The 26,404-nt window shown below is 44.8% G+C and overlaps 1 pseudogene; it reads left to right on the forward strand.

Moving 5' to 3' along the window:
- The first annotated feature begins 1,215 nt into the window (after positions 1-1,215).
- LOC147021483 (uncharacterized) lies at positions 1,216-22,974 on the forward strand (annotated as a pseudogene).
- The last annotated feature ends 3,430 nt before the right edge of the window (positions 22,975-26,404 follow it).

Consider the following 26,404-nt stretch of genomic DNA (forward strand, 5'->3'; position numbering starts at 1 on the left):
AAAATATTTTCTCGTGAATCAATATTGAGTGTATACGGGTAAATGCAGTTTTAACAGGGTGTGTCGAGACAACAGATGGAACTTTGTGGACTTTAAAATTGCAACATGGAAGGATAATTTATTGGTCTGTTTTGCAGCTTGCTTATAGCCCTGGGAGAGGGTGGTGTTCCTCTGCAGCTGGTCTGGCAGTGCTTGTTTGACCTGCGAGTCAAATTCTTTAACAACCTTCGTTAAGGCAACACAAAAGTTCATCATTGTCTCATCCATCGTGTGTATGTCCAGCTTTTTCAGGGTTCATGGGGCAGTTACCGGCACTAGCATCAGTCACCCCATCAATAGTTCATGTGGGGACAATCCGCTGCTTGTTCACCGTTGACCTCATTTACATCAGTGCCAGATGAATAGGCTCCGGCCATTTCAAAGCTATTTCATCACATATTTTATAGACAATTTACAAACATTATAACCTAGTGTTGGCCTAGCGTTTAGGGTGGTGGTTTGGGACCTGAGAGTCTTGAGCTCGAGCCCGATTGGCCACCGAACCAACACCAGGTGGCTGATTCAGCCTGTCACTCCCGCGAGTTGGCGAAATGAACACCAGTACACTGGCAATAGGGACACCACATCAGCAGCATAGCCACATCCCAACCAATGATGCAACCAGCAGCCACAGGCTGCACTCAATAGATAGATAGTACACTTGGACTGTGCTGCCACAGGGCATTGCAGATAGCCCTACATTGTTCTCGCGAGCACTCCACAATGATATGAATGACATAGTGCTTACTGAAGGGTCTACCTTGGTGCAGTATGTTGATGATTTGCTGATTTGCTCAACATCAGAAGAGAATTGCAAAAAAGGACACCTTAACCCTTTTAAGATTCCGCACAACAGGCAGAACCATGTGGGCTAATTGCAGCATGCAATCGAGCCGAGGATAGGAGCATAACAATATATACGGATTCCAGATATGCGTATAGGATGACACACGATGTAGGAGCACTTTGGAAAATAAGGGGGTAGAAACATCGCAAGGTACGCCAGTCAAAAATGGTAAATTGATATCGTAACTGTTAGAAGCAATTCACTTACCAAAACAAATAGCGATAGTGAAATGTCGAGCACATACAGAGCAAAGAGATATGGTCTCAAAAGGAAATGCTTTCGCTGATTTAGCAGCAAAACAAGCAGCAAAATCATAACAAATAGCAAATATGCTCGTCAAAGAGAAAAATGAGGAAAGGGTGCCAGCTACTCACGACATTACAGAACTACAGGAGGCAACTGAGGCAAGTGAAAGAGCCAAGTGGGAGAAAATAGGTTGCTGTTCTAACGCAGAAACAAAACTTTGGGTCTCAAAGGAGGGTAAGGTGGTTGCCCCAAAGGCGCTTTTACCATGGCTTGCTCGTTTGGCCCATGGAAGTGGCCACTCGAGCAAAAGGGGGATGCAGGAGGAGGTGCTACAAACATGGCATGCTCCAGGATTTGCAGATGTGGCAGAAATTTTTTATAGAAGCTGTGTGCATTGTAAACTATATTGTTGGTGTTGGTATGTACACAACACCATAATGTTGGTCAGGTATGCTGCCTTTTTGGCTGCTGGTTGCATCGTTGGTTGGGGCTTGGCTGTGCCGCAGTGTTCCCCTGACCAGTACACTGGTACTCATTTTGCCGACCTCGGAAGGATGACAGGCTGAGTCAACCTCCTGGTGTATTAATTCAGTGGCAAACGGGGCTTGAACTCAGGACCCTAGGATCCCAAACCACCACCCTAACCACTAAGCCAACACCAGGCTTGTCCAAGTGTACTGGACTCCTTGATAGGGAAAAGAAAACGGTTCTGCGAATCCTCATGGATTTGTATCGAGAAGAATGCATTATTTCAGTCAATTGTGGTATAACAAGCTGCATTGAATGGGATTGATGACAATATAGTCACGGGATTTGGTACCACAGGGTGAATTGACACTATGCATTTGTTAATTGCCCTTAAGTCACCATGACACATCTGTTTGTGATCACCAGTGTCTCTCAGTCAAAACAAGAGGTCAAAGGTCAGAGTCCATGATAGATTTTCGTTGCTGTGATAACTTAAGAACAGCTGAAGAGATCCAAGTCAAACTTGATACAAGTATGTATAATGATGTATAAGCTTACATAAACTGATTAGATTATGGGGTCAAGAGGTCAGAGGTCATGTTAGGTAAAAATGTGATATTTGAGAACAACTGAAGGAATTTAAAACAAACTTGGTACAAGTATGTATGATGATGTAATCATGTGTGAAGAGTGCCATTCTAGTTTTTGATTTGAAACACATTTAATAATTTTTTATGTAAAAAAGAGCCATTGAAAGGAGGAATGGTCAGTTTGAACCGAAAATTTCCACCCATACAAGTACAGGTGGAAATGGTTCATGACAGACAGCATGGGCAATAGTTCCTTGCGGGTGACGCAATAATTTTGTTCGGGCCAACTCATGGCCTGACTAAAATATGCAATCAATCTTTCCACGCCCTCCTTCGTCTGAGACAAAACTGCACCCATTTCTTCCTGGCTCACATACGTGTCCAGGGAAAAGGTCCCGTTGTCAGTGAGGAATGCTGGAATGGGTGCGGATGTTAAACACCCCTTCAATTTGAGGAAGGCATCATTGTAATTCAGTGTCCAATTAAACCTCGTCCCCTTCTCCATAAGCCGATGAAGGGGCCTGGCTATCTCTGCAAATTTTGCTACAAAGCACCAGTAGTAGGAGCAGAGTACCAAAAAACCTGCACCTCCTTGATGTTACTTGGTATGGGCCACTCCTCTACCGCCTTGACCTTACCTGGGTTGATATTCACCCCCTCATGACCTATCATGCGACCGAGATAGTCCACTTACTTCGTAATCAAGGCACATTTTTCTGGGCTCAATTTCAACCCTGCCTGTCTGAGGTGCCCAAACAACTGGTCCAAATTTACTATGGCCTGGGGGAATGTTTTAGCGTGCACCAGGACGTCATCCAGGTACACCAGGCATGATTGTCATAGCATGCCGCCCAGCACACGCTCCATCAATCTCTCAAAGGTGGCAGGGTCGTTGCACAAACCGAACGGCATCACAGTGAACTGATACAGTCCCTTCCCTGTAGAAAATGCCGTTTTCTCCTTCTCCGTCTTGCCCATCTCCACTTGCCAATACCCGCTCTTGAGGTCCAAAGTTGAGAACCAATTTAAGCCTGAAACGGCGTCGAGGGTATCGTCAATTATTGGTGGAAGATAGGAGTCTTTGAGTGTGACTTTGTTTAGCTGGCGATAGTCCACCCAGAAACGCGTGGTCCCATCTTTATTTTTCACCAACACAACAGGTGACATCCAAGGACTTTCCAAGGACTCAATAACACCTACACTCAGCATCTTTTCTACCTGCTCGTCGGTTTCCTCCCTCTTGTTCCAAGGGAGCCGTCTGGCGGGCAGACGAATAGGCCAGGCCTCACCGGTGTGGATCTGATGTTTCCATCTTGCAAATGGGATCGGGCCAATTCCGTTCACATTCTAGGGATTCCCTCCGGGGTTGATCCGGCCAGATGTTCTCGTCCCTCACTTCTGCGACATTAATAACTGGGGTGCTGTCTGTCACCTTCGTGCCCCATCCTATAATGTGTGGTTCTGTGCTAACATTAATTACCCTGACGGCCACCACAGGCCCCTCAGTATTTACAAGGGTACGGCCCATGACTAAACCCGCGATTGGTTGCCCCACCAGCTGCTCGACCAAACCGCAAGGTTCTCGCCAGGGAGGGGGGGGGGGTGAGCCCGCCATCGTGCCGGGACGATTGTAAGCTCCAGATTTGAAAGTATCAGCAGTTCCAACTCCACCACAAAGTGTTGATTTGTCCAATTGCAAGGGCATTGCAAGGGCGTTTCTGGGTGGGTAGTTGTATTGAGGGTAGTTGGTAATCGCTTGCCAAGCCAGGCGTTCCGTTGGCGTGCTTAAGCCACTTACCAAGCTATGCAGTACAGTTCGTGTCTTGATCCGGATGTACAGTAGACAGTTACTCCAAGGTAGAGGTACGTACACAGCACACACGGTCATGGTACATTTGGATCTGTACGGACTCTCCGTGGGTGTGTGGACGTACCGTGCCTGTAACAGGTTCCATGGTGACAGAGTTTCATCCCCTATCTCATGGAGGGTCTATCAGGTTTTCCTTTGTCCTCGCTCCTGTTTTCAAGCATTTGGTTCTCGGATTTCCTTTACGAAGGTTAAATGTTTCTCTTTGTGAGTTTCAACGCAAAATATATTTGATAACACCCGATTATTGATTAAATTTTACCACAACCTTCATCACCAGTGATGGAATAATAAAAAACGGTGTCTGAAGGGGTCGACAGAGAGAGATTATGGGTGGGGGGAGTGGGTTGCCTCCCCAAAGAGGTATATGCTTTCTTCTTAAACGATAAACACAATTTCGATGAAATTTCATGACAACCTTCATCATCCATGACATGCCAAAGTTTGTTCATGACATTAGAAAAATCTGCTTTAAGGGGATTTAAGGGAGGTTGTACCCCAAAATATGTATTTGCTTTCTTCTCAGAAACTACACGCAATTCCGATGAAACTTGACCACCATCTTCACCACCCTTGATGTACCAAAGTGCGTTTGCAACATTAAAAAAAAAAAATTGGGGTCCAAGGGGTTCTACAGGGAGAGGGGGGAGGGGGTTGCACCCCAAAATATGTATTTGCTTTCTTTTCTGAAGCCACACACACAAAATTTCTCAAATTTGACCACAACTTTTATCACCTGTGATGTGCCAAGGTTTGTTCATGGCATTAAAAAAAAATCCATTAGGTATTTACTTTCTTCTTCATTATATATTTTATGGGTCGTCCATGCTGACCAGTGGTTGCCTGGTTATCTTATCCAGCCACTACCAGGAGAGCGCACAGGGGTATTGCCCCTATTAGTCCAGGAGCTAACAGAGATTTGTACTACATCTCGAGTACAAAAGGTTTAAGAGCTAAAGTCATTAGATGGTGGGGTTGGGACCTCCGAATGGGCATTCTTAAGTTTTCCAATTGGTGCATTATGTAGGGGGCGCTGCTTAAAGTACCCGCCAAAAATCCGTTTAAATTACATTTTAAGTACATGAATCGAACTGGTGCCAAGAGTTTAACTTTGGCACTGTGATTACCGATATGTAATTCTTAAGTGACGCCTTTGGTGCAAAACACATTTAAGAACGGCCTAAATAAGGGAGGGGGGGGGGGGGGAGGCGCCACTGTCACGTTTAAATCACATTTTGAGTGCATTATTTAAACTTTGTAGAAATAATCTTTAGACCATACTGATGAAGGATCAGTAATTCTTAAGTGACGATTTTGGTGCAAACCCCATTTAAGATCGGCCTAAAGAGGGCGCTATTTTTAGCACATTTAAAACACATCTCAAGTACATCAACGAAACGTTGTGGAAATATTACTTTTACGTTCATAATGCAGGATCACCAGTTCTTACATGACCCCTCTGGTGCAAAACCTATTTAAGAAGGGTTCATATATCAATTTTGGTCAAATTCCTGTGAAGGAGGAAGTAAGATTGGTGTACTCAGGAACCAACATTTGCTGCAGGTATTAAACTATTACATAACTGCATGGAAGATGACGAATCACTTGTGGGCCGACATGACTGTCATATATACTGCCGGCTTAGCATGCAAGGATGGGCTCATGCAGTGTGTTGGTGATACATGTAGATCAGCTGTGCAGCATAGTTGGTGCTGTGATTCCCATTTCATCATTCTTAATGTTGTCTTACAGATATTTTACAACTGAGAGGTGAGTTTTATCTAGACTTAGAGTAGTTCAGATAACATATATTAGGGACCCGAAGCCAATAACTTATTGTGGCTTGTGGTTAAATCAACGAATTGTCTACGAGGAGGGGTTTAGTATATCCCATAATTCAGCCTGCAATTCATGGATCCCTGGCCAATTATTGACTGCATCACCACACACTGAGGTAACATTTGTTGAAGATGACTGTTTTCGCTTTCTTTATTATTATATTCACTTATAATAATGTAAATCTTTTCCACCAGTAATACAAGAAATGTTGTCAGCGAACAGCACTACTTATTAGTCTCCGCCACAGAGCTGCAGATGTCGCTCATCCCATTATCTATCATTTTAGAATTAACACCAGTATTGATAAACCCTGGTAACACTGGTATTGTGTCGTATGTAATCCCAACTTTTTTGGATTTTATAACATCTTTCATGTCTTGGAAAGTAAAGTAAAAGATATTGAAGAGAGGCCAGAGAAAGTCAGTGCTTACATCATAGATATCCAGTTCCTTTTGCATAGCTTGCCACCAAATTTGCCCCCCCACATATGGAGGGTGAGCCAGAACTATTCTAAACCAGAGTTTAACATCGTCAGCCAAGCGCATACACATAGTCTTTGATGATTATCCGCAGCCTTCAATTAAGGATACTGAGAGGGACAGGCGGAGATCCGACAACAGAACTTTCGTCATCACAGGGCCAGAGCAGAGACGAGTACCAAGACATCTAAATGATGTCCTGAAGTCCAGGTCCTTCAAAAAGCAGCTACCTATATTTATTGCCAATAAATGGCAGGATTCTTCAGATGCAAGCATTTTGGGGGATCGTGAAGTTTTCCTGGATGTCCCGGCGGAATGCTATCATTTCCAGGTGAAAGAGGGTGTTATACAGCAAGACGGTGGATGGATTAAGGAACAACCATGAAGAGGCTGATACAAAGATTTGTCTGCATTCCTTATAAGCTGATTATGAGCATGGAAACATAGTGGTCAGGGCATCTGACACAGATATTGCAGTAATATTATTGTACCATTGCCATAAATTTCTGTCAACATTGTGGATGGATATTGGAACAGCTTCAAAGAACAACCGTCGTTACGTCAGCATAACTGCAATTTGTAAAGAACTAGGACCAGACCTTTGTGCTGCATTTCCGACTTTCCATGCTTTCAGGGGATCGGATTATACGTCAGCGTTTGTCAGAAAAGGGAAGGTCAGACCTTTCAGAACACTGGAAAAACAAGCTGACTACCAGAATTCTTTCAGAGTGATGGCAACAAACACTACAGATTCTAGCATGAGAGTAGCCCTTCAGAGGTTCACAACCACAATGTATGGAGCTAAGGATACCACAAACACCTGACTGAATAAGTGTAGGTACGACAGTTTCATGAAAGCATACGGACCGAAGGGAAATGCAAAAAACCTACGAGCAAATTTAAGGGGCGTGGATGCAAGTGGACTACCACCTTGCGAAGATGAGCTCAATACTCACATTAAGCGTGCTGCCTTTGTTGCCAACATGTGGGCAAGAGCAGATCAAAATCATATAGAGCAGCATCCCACTGAAGAAAATAGCTGGCAGTTAGTTGATGACCATTACAAACCAGTTTGGTTTGAAGGGGTTCAACTCCCCAAAAGCCTGATCCCAGACACAGAAGAATTAGAAGCAATGGACGAGGAAGATGAGGAGGACATGGAAATAGCATCATCATATGAAGATAACAGTTCTGATGAGGATAACTAGAATCTTGTAATAGACAGGCAGACTGAGGCATAATTTTCCCAATAATAATAACTATTCGTGAACTCATAATTGTGGACGTCTTCACAGTATAGGAATAGAACTTTTGCCTGGCTGTATGCGTATGACTCATCAGCAGTTTTAATGTTTTGTCTCGTAAGATTTAGGGATACACTGATATCATTTTAAAATTTCGTATGATATGGATATGGACATCAAAAGAATTGATACATGACAAAAAATTTGTTTCCAAAGAACAGAATGACTTCAAAGATTATCATGAAAGTGTTCTTTTGCAACATATAATTCAATACAAGTGTTTTACAACGGTAGCTACTTAGTGGATGCACGTTCTCTTACCTAAAGTAGAAAAACTTTATTTTTTCATTTTTCACGATGCTTGTTCTATATGCACTGAATGTGTCGGGAAAATGACAAGGTCCAAATACTTTTACTGATCACTCGTGCTCCTACCACGTATCGGTGCCATATCTACATGTCACACTTGATTTGTTATTGAAATATAAGTAATTGATAGAAAAGTTAAAATTGATAGTTTCTGTGTTCTTCTATTCTATCAGATTCAAATTTCAATGCATTCTATATATTTTAAATCTTTCATGTCTTAAAAGTATAGATGGTCTTATAGTGTTAGCAGAGAACATAAATAGGATTTTAACCATAATTTATCAGAATTTGCCTTAATTCAGAATGTAATGAAAAGCTTTATGTCTGATGGAATTTTGCACATGTCACTGGTTTATTTATGAATACATGTATCCAATATGATTAACTGACTGATTGATTATATTTCAATGCCCTACTTAGCAGTATGTCAGCTATATCAGGCAACGTATTCAAAATATCCAGTAATACTGTCACAACCATGAAAGTGACAATGTTCTGCAATGTTGGAAAACCAATATTCCTCAAGACTAAGTGCTCAGACATGTGGTAACTCTAGCATGCTGCCCCAGAGCCAGAGGGCCACTCGGTAAGAAATGACTTTTGTTTCAGCTGCTTTGTATTGATCTTAATATCACGAAAACAGGTATTTGCATCTGACACCTTCTTAAATGGGTTTTGCACCAAAATGATCACTTAAGAACGAGTGATCCTTTTATTATGAAGGTCAAAATAATATTTCCACAACGTTTCGTTGATGTACTTGAAGGCCCTGTCACACCTTGACGATTTAGCCAGCGTATGCCGACGTATGAAAAATTTGTCCAAAACGCTGGCACACATCAAATACGTTATGGTTAAGTTTTGTATATGTTAAGAGCATGCTGAAGCACGCTGGCATACGTCGTAGTACACCGAGCTCGTCGACAAATTTTGAGCATGCTCAAAAATTTTCGATGTATGCCAGCATATGACTCACACGTTCCGCATACGCTGGCCATAAGTTGTAGGCACGTTATGTGATCGTTGACACACGTCGACACACGTTACTTGTAAGTTACTCATAAGTCGAAACACGTCGAGGTAATGTTTAGCGTACCCAAAACTTATTTATAACCTATGAGTAACGTGCTTTGAACCAATGAGCAACGTGCTTTGAACCTATGAGTAATGTATCTCCAATGCATATTAAAGAAAGTAAACGTATTTGACGTCTTCCGGACGACTACAGAACTTACTGAACGTGTTTCTAACTTACAGCTACCGTATAATGGCATATTGGCAGCGTTTAGGGGAATTGGTATATAAAAATGGGGTTCACACAGGAGGAACCCATCAGTGTTCCAGACTCCATGGTTTGTTTTTTTTTTTCTTCGGCATGACGGTGATGTTGACACTTCGATTTCTAGTGCGGTTATGGTATAATATAATTAATCGGCTGCCGCTCAACGATTTAAATCATAACCGCACTAGAAATCGAAGTGTCAACATCACCGTCATGCCGAAGAAGAAAAAAAAAACCATGGAGTCTGGAACACTGACGGGTTCCTCCTGTGTGAACCCCATTTTTATAAACCAATTCCCCTAAACGCTGCCAATATGCCATTATACGGTAGCTGTAAGTTAGAAACACGTTCAGTAAGTTCTGTCAGGTCAGGTATGGGAGCATGTGCCAGAACAGCGCGTCGCTGCGTCCACTTTCCGCCGGTACTCCAGGGGCCTCCGTCTGGCCATCCCCCAGGCAGATGCCAGGCCCATCCCCATCTCCTGGAGATGATGGTCAACCTGCTGCAACCATGAGGCACGTGGTCGGCCCACTGGCCTCCTCCACTCATGAGACTCCCTCGCTGAGAGAATCTGGTGAGCAGGATCAGCGTCAGGAAAACGAGCCACATGTCCATACAGCCGCAGCTGACGCTCACGGACTATGCAGGTAACAAATCTCATCCGAGTCTCTCTCAGCAACCGCTCGTTGGACACAAAATCCGACCAGCGATAGCCAAGGATTCTCCGAAGAGACCTGGTACCAAAGGAATTAAGTCTCCGTCTCAGATCCTTGGTCAAAGTCCAAGTCTCGCACCCATAGAGCAAGACTGGAAGTACCAAGGACCTGAAGACTCGGACTTTCGTCCTCCCGCACAGGTACCGGCAGCGCCACACCCCATGATCCAGTGAATCCATGACTCCCCAGGCCCGACCCAGATGTCTATTGACCTCCGGCTCACAACCTGCGGAGACATGAATATCACTGCCAAGGTAAGTGAATCTATCCACGACCTCAACATCCTCACCACAAACAGACACAGACAGGACAGCAGCATCCAAGATGTCACCGAAAGCCTGGATCTTTGTTTTGACCCAAGAAATCCGTAATCCCAACGGCTCTGACTCCTCATTCAGCACCTCGAGGGCCCCCAAGAGGATGTCTAAAGTCTCCGCAAAGATGACTGCATCATCTGCAAAATCAAGGAATTTTTAAGTTCTGTGGTTGTCCGGAAGATGTCAAATACGTTTACTTACGTCAATATGCGTTGGAGATACATACTCATAGGTTCAAAGCACGTTACTGATTGGTTAGAAATAAGTTTCGGGTACGCTAAACATTACCTCGATGTGTTTCGACTTATGAGTAACTTACAAGTAACGTGTGTCGACGTGTGTCAACGATTGCATAACGTGCCTACAACTTATGGCCAGGGTATGTGGAACGTGTGACTTATACGCTGGCATACGTCGAAAATTTTTGAGCATGCTTAAAATTTGTTGATGGGCTCGGCGTACTACGACGTATGCCAGCATGCTTCAGCGTGCTCTTAACGTATACAAAACTTACCCATAACGTATTCGACGTGTGCCAGCGTTTTAGACAAATTTTTCATACGTCGGCATACGCTGGCTAAATCGTCAAGGTGTGACAGGGCCTTTAAATTGTTGAGCGGCAGCCTATTAATAGGCTACGCCACGTGATCGTCGGCGATACGCTGCCGCGCTATGCATAGGTTGTGAACGCTGACAACACGCTAAGCATTCGTTGGTATAAGTTATCTAGAAGTTATCGAAACGTTCTGTGTACGTTACTAATACGTTATGTATACGTCCAACTCGTTATGAATATGCCCAAAACTGAAAAAAAACATCAATAGTTCAGCGTACACCAGCGTTTTACATACATTTGATACATTGCCATATGCTGGCTAAAACGTCAAGGTGTAACAGGGCCCTGAGATGTGTTTTTAATGTGCTAAAATAGTGCCCTCTTTAGGTTGTTCTTAAATGGGTTTAGCACCAAAATCATCACTTAAGAATTACTGATCCTTCATCAGGATGGTCTCAAGATTATTTCTACAAAGTTTCAATGATGTCCTCAAAATGTGATTTAAACGTGACAGTGACGCTCCTTTAGGCCGTTCTTAAATGTGTTTTGCACCAAATGCGTCACTTATGAATTACATATAGGTAATCACAGTGTCAAAATTAAACTCTTGGCACCAGTTTGATTCGTGTACTCAAAATGTAATTTAAATGGATTTTTGGTGGCTACATTAAGCAGCGCCCCCTACGTAATGCACCAATTGGAAAACTTAAGAATGCCCATTCAGAGGTCCCCACCCCACCATCTAATGACTTTAGCTCTCAAACCTTTTGTACTCAAGATGTAGTACAAATCTCTGATAGCTCCTGGGCAAGTAGAGTGGTTGTCAGGACCAGAGAGTACAGGAGTGATCGTGGCGATTGCTTTTCATCTGCGATCGTGGTTCAAGCGGTCTTGGTCGTGGTTCAAGCGTTCTTGGTCGTGGTTCAAGCGGTCTTGGTCTTGGTGGTCGCCGAGTCTGGAGTCTCGGCTGCTCGACATCCAAGCTCCTACGGGCCACGGGTCCCACACGTGCAGTCGCGGGCATAACCACACGAGGCAGCCAGGTACTGACAAGACCCTGGTCCCCAGCTCGCCTTTCCCTCCTGGGCTGAGGGGCCGAATAAAGACCCACGGGGTCCATTTCTTTTTGGGTGTTTGTGTCTGCATGTGGCCCGTCTTTAAATAGAATTGTTAAGTGCTTTTTCTCACTGTACATTGCCTGCCTGATATTTGTGATTAAGTCTGCTCTGTGTCTCCCTCCCTTATAAATAAACCCTCTTGTTAAATGTTCCAGTTCGTTGCCCGTGTTTCCTTCCATTGACCCAGCACAGTGTGGACTTGAGAAGTAGTAAGGCCGTTTGGGCTGTAAGTTGGCATTTGGACCGAGGGACTTTGGTAATTCCGCTCGGTTACACCAGACCGAAGTCACTGGAGCGACTCGGTTCGACAGAGTCCATCGAGGGTGTGACTTCCGGTAATTTGACGACGAAGGTATTTAGGTATATTGAAATTTGGCTATTAACCCTTCCCCACGCCATCAGAGAATTGGCGATCACGGTCCTTAAGTGACCTGTGAGCTTCGGAGTTGTCCTAGAGTCACGACCTAAATTCCGGGGTGTTCGGTGGAGACAACCCTACTGTTCCACCTGGCGGCCGTTCCTCGCCACCGACCCCTGGCCCACAACAATATCACTCTCTTATATAGTCGGTTTTATTTTTGAACAAATGCTTGTCTCGCAATTATCCTTTCTTTCAACCTGACCAGCTGCGAGCAGCTGGTTCATTTCTGTTAACATTTGTGGAACAATAAGAACTAGAACGGACACTCAGTAGAGCGCATACCTTCGCCAACGCTACACTTTGCCCCCCCCCCCCCAGAAAACGTTGATTGTGAGGGTATTTAATCCCATACCACATCTGCCATCTCATATGTGTTTAGATGGCTTAAAAATATTACATTTCCTGTGTTATATCATATATCACAAGATTGGGCATTGAATTCACAACATTTTGGCATTGGTTGCATGCAAATTGGATAAAAATCGACCGCACTATGGCAAAATGACGATTTTGACCTTTTCATGACCTCGACCTTGACCTTTGTACTCTTAATTTTGTAATTGGTCTTAGAGTGTGGGGAACAGAACAGTCAACATTTTGGTGTTGGTTTCATGCAAATCGGATAAGAATTGACCGTGTTATGACTAAAATCTCACATTTTGCAATGTCGTGACCCCCCCCCTGACCTTTGACTCCCAACGTAATTCCCCAATAAGGGGAATTACGTCATTGTGTCATGTTACATATCACAAGATGGGGCATTGAATTCTGAACATTTTGTCATTAGTTGCATGCAAATTGGATACAAATTGACCGCGCTATGGTAAAAAAGACGATTTTGACCTTTTCATGACCTTGACCTTGACCTTTGACCCGATTGCTCCCAAAATCTAATCAAATGGTCCTCGGATAATATAACCAATCATCCCACCAAATTTGCTGCGATTCAGTTCAATACTTTTGGAGTTATGCGAAGAACAAACAAACACACATATTCACAAATAAATAAATACACAGCGATCAAAACATAACCTTCGCAACAAAGTTTGCAAAGGTAAAGATAAGAGGAACAAAAAGTCACTCCCTAACGTCCAGCAGGACGCTGTCGGGACGCTCCCGACACACGTTACAAGACAAAAAAGGTCTTGCTCGCTGCATAGAGACATGATAACCTGGTTGATAACACTGCAAACTTTTGCGATGATTGTGTCATTCTCTCCCTACCACCCAAAGTGCCCATGTATTGCAGTTCTGAGTTCTTTTGCCTAATGCCTATCAGCTCATCCTGTGGTTGAATTGCCAAATGTCTCACCCTCCCATTGGAATGTCAAATTGTGCATAAGAGAGATTACTTCGGGCTTCTGTTTCAGTGAAGTCCATTCGAATGTTTCAGTGAATCATTGAATGTTCTTCATTCATATATAAGAAATTAAAGATTCTCCCTAATGCTGCTCACACAGCGTTCCTCTGGATTACTCAAGGTTAAAACCACATTCTTATCTTTGCATATACTGTTCCTCTGTTCTCCTTTCTAGGCAGCCAGCAAAAGTATATTCCGATTAACAAGCCAGAAAGCAAAATAGGAAATTGGCAGCAAGCAAAGCTAATAGAAAAAGGTACAAATCCCAACATATTATTACGGCTGTGGAAATTCACAGGACACCATAAAGGATCCCCAGATATCAGTTATATCGATAAGTGTGTGTTCAGAGAGATTTCCCCACCGATGTCTAAAGGGCTGTGATCTTTGAGGTAGTATTTTTCTTTTGCTATCGTTATTTTAGACCGACCGCATTTCAACCATCACAACCACCTTCTCCACCATGCCAACCACCAACCACCTTTTCCACAACCACCTTCACAACAACCACCTTCTCCACCATGCCAACCACCAACCACCTTCTCCACAACCGCCTTCACAACAACCACCTTCTCCACAACCGCCTTCACAACCACCACCTTCTTCACAACAACCATCTTCACAACCGCCTTCACAACAACCATCTTCACCACAACGACATCTCCTCACCATTTCCTAAACACATCTCCCCCAATAACCAACAACGAACAACATCGCCTCACCTTCAACTCTGCAAACACCACCATCTTTGCGCCAGCCATGGCGAGTTCCCAGCGAACAGCATCTACGCAAACAGATGCGGGGGTCCCTCGTAGGAGCGAGAGCTGGTGATTTCACGCACGTCCGCTCTGTGCACGTTTCTCCCGAAAAGCGGATCAGAATTTAAAAAGGGGCGGAGCCAGTGGGGGTCAGAGGTGAGAGAGCAAGGTGTAACAGGGCCCTGAGATGTGTTTTTAATGTGCTAAAATAGTGCCCTCTTTAGGTTGTTCTTAAATGGGTTTAGCACCAAAATCATCACTTAAGAATTACTGATCCTTCATCAGGATGGTCTCAAGATTATTTCTACAAAGTTTCAATGATGTCCTCAAAATGTGATTTAAACGTGACAGTGACGCCCCTTTAGGCCGTTCTTAAATGTGTTTTGCACCAAATGCGTCACTTATGAATTACATATCGGTAATCACAGTGTCAAAATTAAACTCTTGGCACCAGTTTGATTCGTGTACTCAAAATGTAATTTAAATGGATTTTTGGTGGCTACATTAAGCAGCGCCCCCTACGTAATGCACCAATTGGAAAACTTAAGAATGCCCATTCAGAGGTCCCCACCCCACCATCTAATGACTTTAGCTCTCAAACCTTTTGTACTCAAGATGTAGTACAAATCTCTGATAGCTCCTGGGCAAGTAGAGTGGTTGTCAGGACCAGAGAGTACAGGAGTGATCGTGGCGATTGCTTTTCATCTGCGATCGTGGTTCAAGCGGTCTTGGTCGTGGTTCAAGCGTTCTTGGTCGTGGTTCAAGCGGTCTTGGTCTTGGTGGTCGCCGAGTCTGGAGTCTCGGCTGCTCGACATCCAAGCTCCTACGGGCCACGGGTCCCACACGTGCAGTCGCGGGCATAACCACACGAGGCAGCCAGGTACTGACAAGACCCTGGTCCCCAGCTCGCCTTTCCCTCCTGGGCTGAGGGGCCGAATAAAGACCCACGGGGTCCATTTCTTTTTGGGTGTTTGTGTCTGCATGTGGCCCGTCTTTAAATAGAATTGTTAAGTGCTTTTTCTCACTGTACATTGCCTGCCTGATATTTGTGATTAAGTCTGCTCTGTGTCTCCCTCCCTTATAAATAAACCCTCTTGTTAAATGTTCCAGTTCGTTGCCCGTGTTTCCTTCCATTGACCCAGCACAGTGTGGACTTGAGAAGTAGTAAGGCCGTTTGGGCTGTAAGTTGGCATTTGGACCGAGGGACTTTGGTAATTCCGCTCGGTTACACCAGACCGAAGTCACTGGAGCGACTCGGTTCGACAGAGTCCATCGAGGGTGTGACTTCCCGGTAATTTGACGACGAAGGTATTTAGGTATATTGAAATTTGGCTATTAACCCTTCCCCACGCCATCAGAGAATTGGCGATCACGGTCCTTAAGTGACCTGTGAGCTTCGGAGTTGTCCTAGAGTCACGACCTAAATTCCGGGGTGTTCGGTGGAGACAACCCTACTGTTCCACCTGGCGGCCGTTCCTCGCCACCGACCCCTGGCCCACAACAATATCACTCTCTTATATAGTCGGTTTTATTTTTGAACAAATGCTTGTCTCGCAATTATCCTTTCTTTCAACCTGACCAGCTGCGAGCAGCTGGTTCATTTCTGTTAACATTTGTGGAACAATAAGAACTAGAACGGACACTCAGTAGAGCGCATACCTTCGCCAACGCTACACTTTGCCCCCCAGAAAACGTTGATTGTGAGGGTATTTAATCCCATACCACATCTGCCATCTCATATGTGTTTAGATGGCTTAAAAATATTACATTTCCTGTGTTATATCATATATCACAAGATTGGGCATTGAATTCACAACATTTTGGCATTGGTTGCATGCAAATTGGATAAAAATCGACCGCACTATGGCAAAATGACGATTTTGACCTTTTCATGACCTCGACCTTGACCTTTGTACTCTTAATTTTGTAATTGGTCTTAGAGTGTGGGGAACAGAACAGTCAACATTTTGGTGTTGGTTTCATGCAAATCGGATAAGAATTGACCGTGTTATGACTAAAATCTCACATTTTGCAATGTCGTGACCCCCCCACCTGACCTTTGACTCCCAACGTAATTCCCCAATAAGGGGAATTACGTCATTGTGTCATGTTACATATCACAAGATGGGGCATTGAATTCTGAACATTTTGTCATTAGTTGCATGCAAATTGGATACAAATTGACCGCGCTATGGTAAAAAAGACGATTTTGACCTTTTCATGACCTTGACCTTGACGTTTGACCCGATCGCTCCCAAAATCTAATCAAATGGTCCTCGGATAATATAACCAATCATCCCACCAAATTTGCTGCGATTCAGTTCAATACTTTTGGAGTTATGCGAAGAACAAACAAACACACATATTCACAAATAAATAAATACACAGCGATCAAAACATAACCTTCGCAACAAAGTTTGCAAAGGTAAAGATAAGAGGAACAAAAAGTCACTCCCTAACGTCCAGCAGGACGCTGTCGGGACGCTCCCGACACACGTTACAAGACAAAAAAGGTCTTGCTCGCTGCATAGAGACATGATAACCTGGTTGATAACACTGCAAACTTTTGCGATGATTGTGTCATTCTCTCCCTCCCACCCAAAGTGCCCATGTATTGCAGTTCTGAGTTCTTTTGCCTAATGCCTATCAGCTCATCCTGTGGTTGAATTGCCAAATGTCTCACCCTCCCATTGGAATGTCAAATTGTGCATAAGAGAGATTACTTCGGGCTTCTGTTTCAGTGAAGTCCATTCGAATGTTTCAGTGAATCATTGAATGTTCTTCATTCATATATAAGAAATTAAAGATTCTCCCTAATGCTGCTCACACAGCGTTCCTCTGGATTACTCAAGGTTTAAACCACATTCTTATCTTTGCATATACTGTTCCTCTGTTCTCCTTTCTAGGCAGCCAGCAAAAGTATATTCCGATTAACAAGCCAGAAAGCAAAATAGGAAATTGGCAGCAAGCCAAGCTAATAGAAAAAGGTACAAATCCCAACATATTATTACGGCTGTGGAAATTCACAGGACACCATAAAGGATCCCCAGATATCAGTTATATCGATAAGTGTGTGTTTAGAGAGATTTCCCCACCGATGTCTAAAGGGCTGTGATCTTTGAGGTAGTATTTTTCTTTTGCTATCGTTATTTTAGACCGACCGCATTTCAACCATCACAACCACCTTCTCCACCATGCCAACCACCAACCACCTTTTCCACAACCACCTTCACAACAACCACCTTCTCCACCATGCCAACCACCAACCACCTTCTCCACAACCGCCTTCACAACAACCACCTTCTCCACAACCGCCTTCACAACCACCACCTTCTTCACAACAACCATCTTCACAACCGCCTTCACAACAACCATCTTCACCACAACGACATCTCCTCACCATTTCCTAAACACATCTCCCCCAATAACCAACAACGAACAACATCGCCTCACCTTCAACTCTGCAAACACCACCATCTTTGCGCCAGCCATGGCGAGTTCCCAGCGAACAGCATCTACGCAAACAGATGCGGGGTCCCTCGTAGGAGCGAGAGCTGGTGATTTCACGCACGTCCGCTCTGTGCACGTTTCTCCCGAAAAGCGGATCAGAATTTAAAAAGGGGCGGAGCCAGTGGGGGTCAGAGGTGAGAGAGCAAGGTGTAACAGGGCCCTGAGATGTGTTTTTAATGTGCTAAAATAGTGCCCTCTTTAGGTTGTTCTTAAATGGGTTTAGCACCAAAATCATCACTTAAGAATTACTGATCCTTCATCAGGATGGTCTCAAGATTATTTCTACAAAGTTTCAATGATGTCCTCAAAATGTGATTTAAACGTGACAGTGACGCCCCTTTAGGCCGTTCTTAAATGTGTTTTGCACCAAATGCGTCACTTATGAATTACATATCGGTAATCACAGTGTCAAAATTAAACTCTTGGCACCAGTTTGATTCGTGTACTCAAAATGTAATTTAAATGGATTTTTGGTGGCTACATTAAGCAGCGCCCCCTACGTAATGCACCAATTGGAAAACTTAAGAATGCCCATTCAGAGGTCCCCACCCCACCATCTAATGACTTTAGCTCTCAAACCTTTTGTACTCAAGATGTAGTACAAATCTCTGATAGCTCCTGGGCAAGTAGAGTGGTTGTCAGGACCAGAGAGTACAGGAGTGATCGTGGCGATTGCTTTTCATCTGCGATCGTGGTTCAAGCGGTCTTGGTCGTGGTTCAAGCGTTCTTGGTCGTGGTTCAAGCGGTCTTGGTCTTGGTGGTCGCCGAGTCTGGAGTCTCGGCTGCTCGACATCCAAGCTCCTACGGGCCACGGGTCCCACACGTGCAGTCGCGGGCATAACCACACGAGGCAGCCAGGTACTGACAAGACCCTGGTCCCCAGCTCGCCTTTCCCTCCTGGGCTGAGGGGCCGAATAAAGACCCACGGGGTCCATTTCTTTTTGGGTGTTTGTGTCTGCATGTGGCCCGTCTTTAAATAGAATTGTTAAGTGCTTTTTCTCACTGTACATTGCCTGCCTGATATTTGTGATTAAGTCTGCTCTGTGTCTCCCTCCCTTATAAATAAACCCTCTTGTTAAATGTTCCAGTTCGTTGCCCGTGTTTCCTTCCATTGACCCAGCACAGTGTGGACTTGAGAAGTAGTAAGGCCGTTTGGGCTGTAAGTTGGCATTTGGACCGAGGGACTTTGGTAATTCCGCTCGGTTACACCAGACCGAAGTCACTGGAGCGACTCGGTTCGACAGAGTCCATCGAGGGTGTGACTTCCCCGGTAATTTGACGACGAAGGTATTTAGGTATATTGAAATTTGGCTATTAACCCTTCCCCACGCCATCAGAGAATTGGCGATCACGGTCCTTAAGTGACCTGTGAGCTTCGGAGTTGTCCTAGAGTCACGACCTAAATTCCGGGGTGTTCGGTGGAGACAACCCTACTGTTCCACCTGGCGGCCGTTCCTCGCCACCGACCCCTGGCCCACAACAATATCACTCTCTTATATAGTCGGTTTTATTTTTGAACAAATGCTTGTCTCGCAATTATCCTTTCTTTCAACCTGACCAGCTGCGAGCAGCTGGTTCATTTCTGTTAACATTTGTGGAACAATAAGAACTAGAACGGACACTCAGTAGAGCGCATACCTTCGCCAACGCTACACTTTGCCCCCCCCCCCCCAGAAAACGTTGATTGTGAGGGTATTTAATCCCATACCACATCTGCCATCTCATATGTGTTTAGATGGCTTAAAAATATTACATTTCCTGTGTTATATCATATATCACAAGATTGGGCATTGAATTCACAACATTTTGGCATTGGTTGCATGCAAATTGGATAAAAATCGACCGCACTATGGCAAAATGACGATTTTGACCTTTTCATGACCTCGACCTTGACCTTTGTACTCTTAATTTTGTAATTGGTCTTAGAGTGTGGGGAACAGAACAGTCAACATTTTGGTGTTGGTTTCATGCAAATCGGATAAGAATTGACCGTGTTATGACTAAAATCTCACATTTTGCAATGTCGTGACCCCCCCACCTGACCTTTGACTCCCAACGTAATTCCCCAATAAGGGGAATTACGTCATTGTGTCATGTTACATATCACAAGATGGGGCATTGAATTCTGAACATTTTGTCATTAGTTGCATGCAAATTGGATACAAATTGACCGCGCTATGGTAAAAAAGACGATTTTGACCTTTTCATGACCTTGACCTTGACCTTTGACCCGATTGCTCCCAAAATCTAATCAAATGGTCCTCGGATAATATAACCAATCATCCCACCAAATTTGCTGCGATTCAGTTCAATACTTTTGGAGTTATGCGAAGAACAAACAAACACACATATTCACAAATAAATAAATACACAGCGATCAAAACATAACCTTCGCAACAAAGTTTGCAAAGGTAAAGATAAGAGGAACAAAAAGTCACTCCCTAACGTCCAGCAGGACGCTGTCGGGACGCTCCCGACACACGTTACAAGACAAAAAGGTCTTGCTCGCTGCATAGAGACATGATAACCTGGTTGATAACACTGCAAACTTTTGCGATGATTGTGTCATTCTCTCCCTCCCACCCAAAGTGCCCATGTATTGCAGTTCTGAGTTCTTTTGCCTAATGCCTATCAGCTCATCCTGTGGTTGAATTGCCAAATGTCTCACCCTCCCATTGGAATGTCAAATTGTGCATAAGAGAGATTACTTCGGGCTTCTGTTTCAGTGAAGTCCATTCGAATGTTTCAGTGAATCATTGAATGTTCTTCATTCATATATAAGAAATTAAAGATTCTCCCTAATGCTGCTCACACAGCGTTCCTCTGGATTACTCAAGGTTTAAACCACATTCTTATCTTTGCATATACTGTTCCTCTGTTCTCCTTTCTAGGCAGCCAGCAAGAGTATATTCCGATTAACAAGCCAGAAAGCAAAATAGGAAATTGGCAGCAAGCAAAGCTAATAGAAAAAGGTACAAATCCCAACATATTATTACGGCTGTGGAAATTCACAGGACACCATAAAGGATCCCCAGATATCAGTTATATCGATAAGTGTGTGTTTAGAGAGATTTCCCCACCGATGTCTAAAGGGCTGTGATCTTTGAGGTAGTATTTTTCTTTTGCTATCGTTATTTTGGACCGACCGCATTTCAACCATCACAACCACCTTCTCCACCATGCCAACCACCAACCACCTTTTCCACAACCACCTTCACAACAACCACCTTCTCCACCATGCCAACCACCAACCACCTTCTCCACAACCGCCTTCACAACAACCACCTTCTCCACAACCGCCTTCACAACCACCACCTTCTTCACAACAACCATCTTCACAACCGCCTTCACAACAACCATCTTCACCACAACGACATCTCCTCACCATCTCTTAAACACATCTCCCCCAATAACCAACAACGAACAACATCGCCTCACCTTCAACTCTGCAAACACCGCCATCTTTGCGCCAGCCATGGCGAGTTCCCAGCGAACAGCATCTACGCAAACAGATGCGGGGGGTCCCTCGTAGGAGCGAGAGCTGGTGATTTCACGCACGTCCGCTCTGTGCACGTTTCTCCCGAAAAGCGGATCAGAATTTAAAAAGGGGCGGAGCCAGTGGGGGTCAGAGGTGAGAGAGCAGAGATCAAACCTCGCCACTCGGGCCCTATAAAAGGGCGCGCTGAGCGCCAAGCTCGTGGTTGTGAGCCGGTCTGGGAGCTGGAGTCTGCAGTCTGCAGTCGGTGGGGAAGCTGAAGAGAGTGGAGGAGACGGGAGCTGGGAGCGCAGCCAAGCCTCCCGTGCCGCGCAGAACTGCGCGTTCGTGTGTGGGACGTGGGGAGAGCCAGAGAGAGGTCGCCAGCCAGCACCGAACGGTCCGAGGTGATCGGGCTTCGGGACAGTCCAAGTGACGCCGAGGGACGGACGGGCTCTTAAAGAGAGCATCAACTCTAAGAGAGCAAAGACCCGTTCCTTCCTCCGAGGCGTTGCTGGCTGGACCCTAATCACCAGGCCGCTCGACGAGGCCTGGGCCGAGCCGCGGTCACGCCAGCTGCCGTGGGGACGGGACATCGCAGGTCGCCCCAGCGAGGCACCACGAAGGTGAAGGTAACCAGCCCGGCTTCTTGGAGCTCTTGCGGTCTTCACAGCTCCACGAATATAAAGACCCCAGAGGTCCAGTCTACCCCTTGTCTGTCCTGGGGATTTTCCTTGTTTCTTTGCATGAACGTTGTGGCGCCATGTCCGTAAGTAGAACTGCTGTTCAGTGCAAGTGACTGTACATAATTAATAGACGGTTGTAGTCTTCTTGTTTGCTCGAGTCTTGTCCCTATAGTCCGTTGGTCAATGTAAAAAAAACAAATTTTCATATAGAATCTTGACAACTGTGTTGAATTCCATCAAAATACATCACTGATCAGAAAAAATGTTGTTGCCAGTTTTTATGTGTGGTCCCAGGGTCATTTTTGGTACAAAATAAACTTTGGTGTGAAAAATGCGATAATATTTGACCAAAAATTTAGTTTCTTTAGTAAGTATATCGTGTGACCCCTTAAAATGATCAGGATGATCCAATCCACTATGAGAGTATATTTCCATATAGTCATGAGTCCCTGTGTGTGGATATTGTGCAGTTAAATGTTATTAATGTATAATTCTTCACTACAAGTACCAGCACATGGAGTCTCAAAAAGATGAGCATTTGAATTTCCAATGGACAAAGTGTCGCATTAAGAATTTTGCAAACATCAGTCACTCCTATTGTGAACCAATGTGTCCCACTTCAAACCACATATATTTACACCTGAGTCCTTGCTCCTGACGTTACTCCTCTTCCTTATCTTGTCCAATTACAGTGGGTTGTGTGTTGTGACATTTGTCCTCATCTCCCGTGCAGTGGCAGAGTTCGGTGCAGACAAGATTGCGGTGTCTGCAAGAGCACCTGCCTGAGCATGTCCTGTCTGTGGATGCACAGCTGCATCGCGTCAGCTGCAAAACTGCATCTGGAGCTGGTGCTTCCTCGGTCAGCACTGGCACCAGTCGACCATCTTGCTGCTGCCATCCAAGCTCCAGAGGGTTGGGGATGACTGAGTCTCGCACCAGGTCCTGTGACCAAACACTCGCCTGATATGCTCCAACCAAGCACCATGGGTAGGTGGTAGTTTGTCCACTCCTTGTTCAGGCTTCAGTAGTTTGAAGAGGTGCCACCTGAGGTCCTTCGCCTGGGTGATGTGGAGTCGTCGAGGACAGAAAAGTGCGCACAAGAACTCTTCACAGCCCTTGACCACTTCAGCGGACAGTTCTGCTCCTTTTCCAAGCCCAGCCAGTGCAGCAAGTACCGTGGGGCTTGATGCAAGGAATGCTGTGAAGCATCCCTTTTTGCCCTTTCCTTGTATGTGTCCAGTTGTATCGCACCCGGTCAGTGCGTGCCAATTGATTAAAGCAGATGCTTTATCTGGACCAAGTTCGTCATAGATTGGTTTCAGCATGACTTTGTGATGGCGCTCCCTGGTGCCCATGATTACTGCTGGTTCGATGCCCAGTTGTGGCACCCTGCGAAGAGCCAGGAGTAGGACATCAGTGTCTTGGGAGTATATGTAGGTGGACTCTGAGTCCTGTTTCTGCAACTTCCACCGCATGTAGAATCATGAGAGTGTCTGCCGCTTCATGTGTGCTCACACCTGTAGAGACAGGGCAGTCGGAGTTTGTCACGACACCACTGCATGTCACGGTCACCAGGTTCCCAGCAGTACTCATGTCAATGAGTTTTTGAGTCAGGTACAGAGTGAGTGAATCCTTTGTGTCGTTGCTTGCGAGAAAAGTACCTTTGTCTCTGATGCAAGTTGAATCTTGTACTATGTAGGATCGGATTCCCTTTGACTTGCCTCTGCGCCGTTCTCTTGTGCCTTCCTTCAGTGAAGATACTTTGGTATAGTTATCAAAGATAACCCTCACTTGGTCATAGCCTCAAGCTTTTGAGTCGATGATCTTGACATATGATGTGCCAAGTTCACTGCAGTTATTGAAGTTATTGACCGCCATCAACTCCTGTAAGACTGCCATCGACTATGAGACAGCACCCTTTCTCTTCGGTCGGTTTGTGTGTAGTAGCTTCTTGGGTTGTGTCACTTATCGGCCTGCACAAGATTCTCCAGCAGGTGGATTACTGTGCTTTTGTCAGTTGTTGGGTGGATTGATCCATCTGGTTTCATCAACACCTGGTTTGTGTATGCAAACTCGTGAGTGCCAATCACTGCTTCCAAATCAATGTCCTCTCTTGATGACCGCGCTATCACCAGCATCCTGGCAAAGAGTGATTATGTTGCCTTCAGTATCACAGCTTTGGAGCCAGAATTCAGTTTGATCTCTTTTGCAGATGCACTCCAAGACAGCAGTTTGACCTTTGTCATCTTGGACCATAGGTTTTCATTGCCAGTCAGACGTTCTTTAATGAATTTCAGATAGGCACCCATGCCAACCTGCTCTGTTGACAGGATGCTCTCTTTGACATTGTTGGGGAGTATCTCCTTTGACAGGAGCTTGAACATGCGGCCTGCCATGGCCTGGGGATCAGGCTCAGTACTGGACCCCTTGAAGATGTTGCATTGTGCTTGCACTGTCTTCAGCTGTGCAATAGCTCGTTCCTGGTGACGAACTTTGACCTGGGAGAGGCAGTGGTGTTGATGTGCTATAGCACTGTTGGATAGTGCAGCCAGTCCTTTGGTCTCTGCAGAGAGGCGTGCCAGCTCAGGGCCTGTGAGACAGAACTTGAGTAGAGTCTTTGGGTACGACGTGATCCCAGAGATTCCTCCTTGACCTTTGGTAGATTTGTTGAGGTGCTCCATGGCTTGGTCTACACCAATGCGAGTGAATGGAACAGTGTTGCTTGTGTTCACCGTGAAGTCGCCATTCACAAACTCCTGCCAAATGTCTGGGTCTGTGGTTTTCATCTCATGCATGCAAGCAATGTACTCAGGGATGTTTTGGATATAATCTAGCCTGTTGTAGGTGAAGAAGTAGACACACAGTTTCTCCAGGGCTGCCAAGTAGAGGAACCAGTTACCCTCACGTGTGGCACGCTGAAACTGGAGCAACACCATAACCTGATTCATGTACATGCACGCCCACTTGTACATTGGATCCTTGTCATGAGTGACATCATACTCCAGCAGCTGCTTCTCGATGTTCAGTGACTCCAGCTCTCTCCCTTTGTTTTTAGTGTTCACCCACTGTTTTCCTTGGCATTTGAGGCAGAGGTCAAAGTCAATTGATTGGTTCTTTATAGGTGGTTCTCCTAATGTTGCAGAGGTGGCCATCTTCGTTTATGTTCTCTGTGAAGGTGCAGATGTTGGGCTTGACACAAGTCGGCAATCAGAACTTGTAACAGCAATGAAGTCGTAGCTGGGGCGTATTCATCTGCAACTTACGAAACAAATGCAAAAATTAGGTGACACCAGTTTCGGATCTGTGGGGGGGAGGGGCGGGGACCCGACCCCCCCCCCCACACAAGTCCCCCCCCCCACTTCACAGACCAAAAAAATGCCAAATTTTCTCATATATACACTCCAGCTTTGCTAGAGATTCTGCTGAGCCTCAAGCAGGCTGCAGAAACGAATTTCCGGGTGCCTATTTTTCAAAATTTTCTGGGGGAGGACCACCAGACCTCCCTCACGGACTTCGCGCCTTCGGCACTCGTGAGTCTGGCCCGACCCCCCCCCCCCCTTTAAATTTCCTAGATCCGTGCCTGCAGCCAGAATGTTACCGAAGATAATAAAATATCAGTTGTTAGTAGAATTAGTGTAGTATTTTGCATTATTAAATTTTTAAACAATCCAACCATATTTTGACTCTGAGGGCACAAAATACCTTAAGAAAAAATTGGCAATATTTGTTTTCGTATTTTACGAGATAATTTGGATGAATTGGAAATGCATTTGCCAAAAGTCTGTCTCCCCAAAAATTGAAAAATATTTTTACGGCAACTAAAAATTTTTTTCATACTTTTGCTCAGAAATCACCCTGGGACCAAATAGAAAAACTGGCAACATGTTTTTTTTATGTCCTAAATACTATTTAGAGGAATTTAAATGCATTTGCCAAGATTATATACAAAAATATGACAAGATTTAATTTTTTACATTGACCGATGGACTACTACCCCCATTCTTCGTCTTGCTTGTATTATTTGCATTGCTTTGACAATTGCTTTATTTCCGTGCATGTTTGGGTGGAAATAAATGTCCTTGTGTGAATGTAAACCTGTTCGTTGCATCCTTTTTCCTCCATTGAACTACTGTATCGCATTCGGAATATAATTGGTTTTAACACTCAGCCCAATTGGGCAAAGGGGTATTGTCGTCACAGGCGTTGTCCAGGAGTC

The sequence above is a fragment of the Eptatretus burgeri genome, chromosome 8, assembly GCF_056783735.1.
Source record: "Eptatretus burgeri isolate ZD-2024b chromosome 8, Ebu_testis_v1, whole genome shotgun sequence".
Taxonomy (NCBI): domain Eukaryota; kingdom Metazoa; phylum Chordata; class Myxini; order Myxiniformes; family Myxinidae; genus Eptatretus; species Eptatretus burgeri.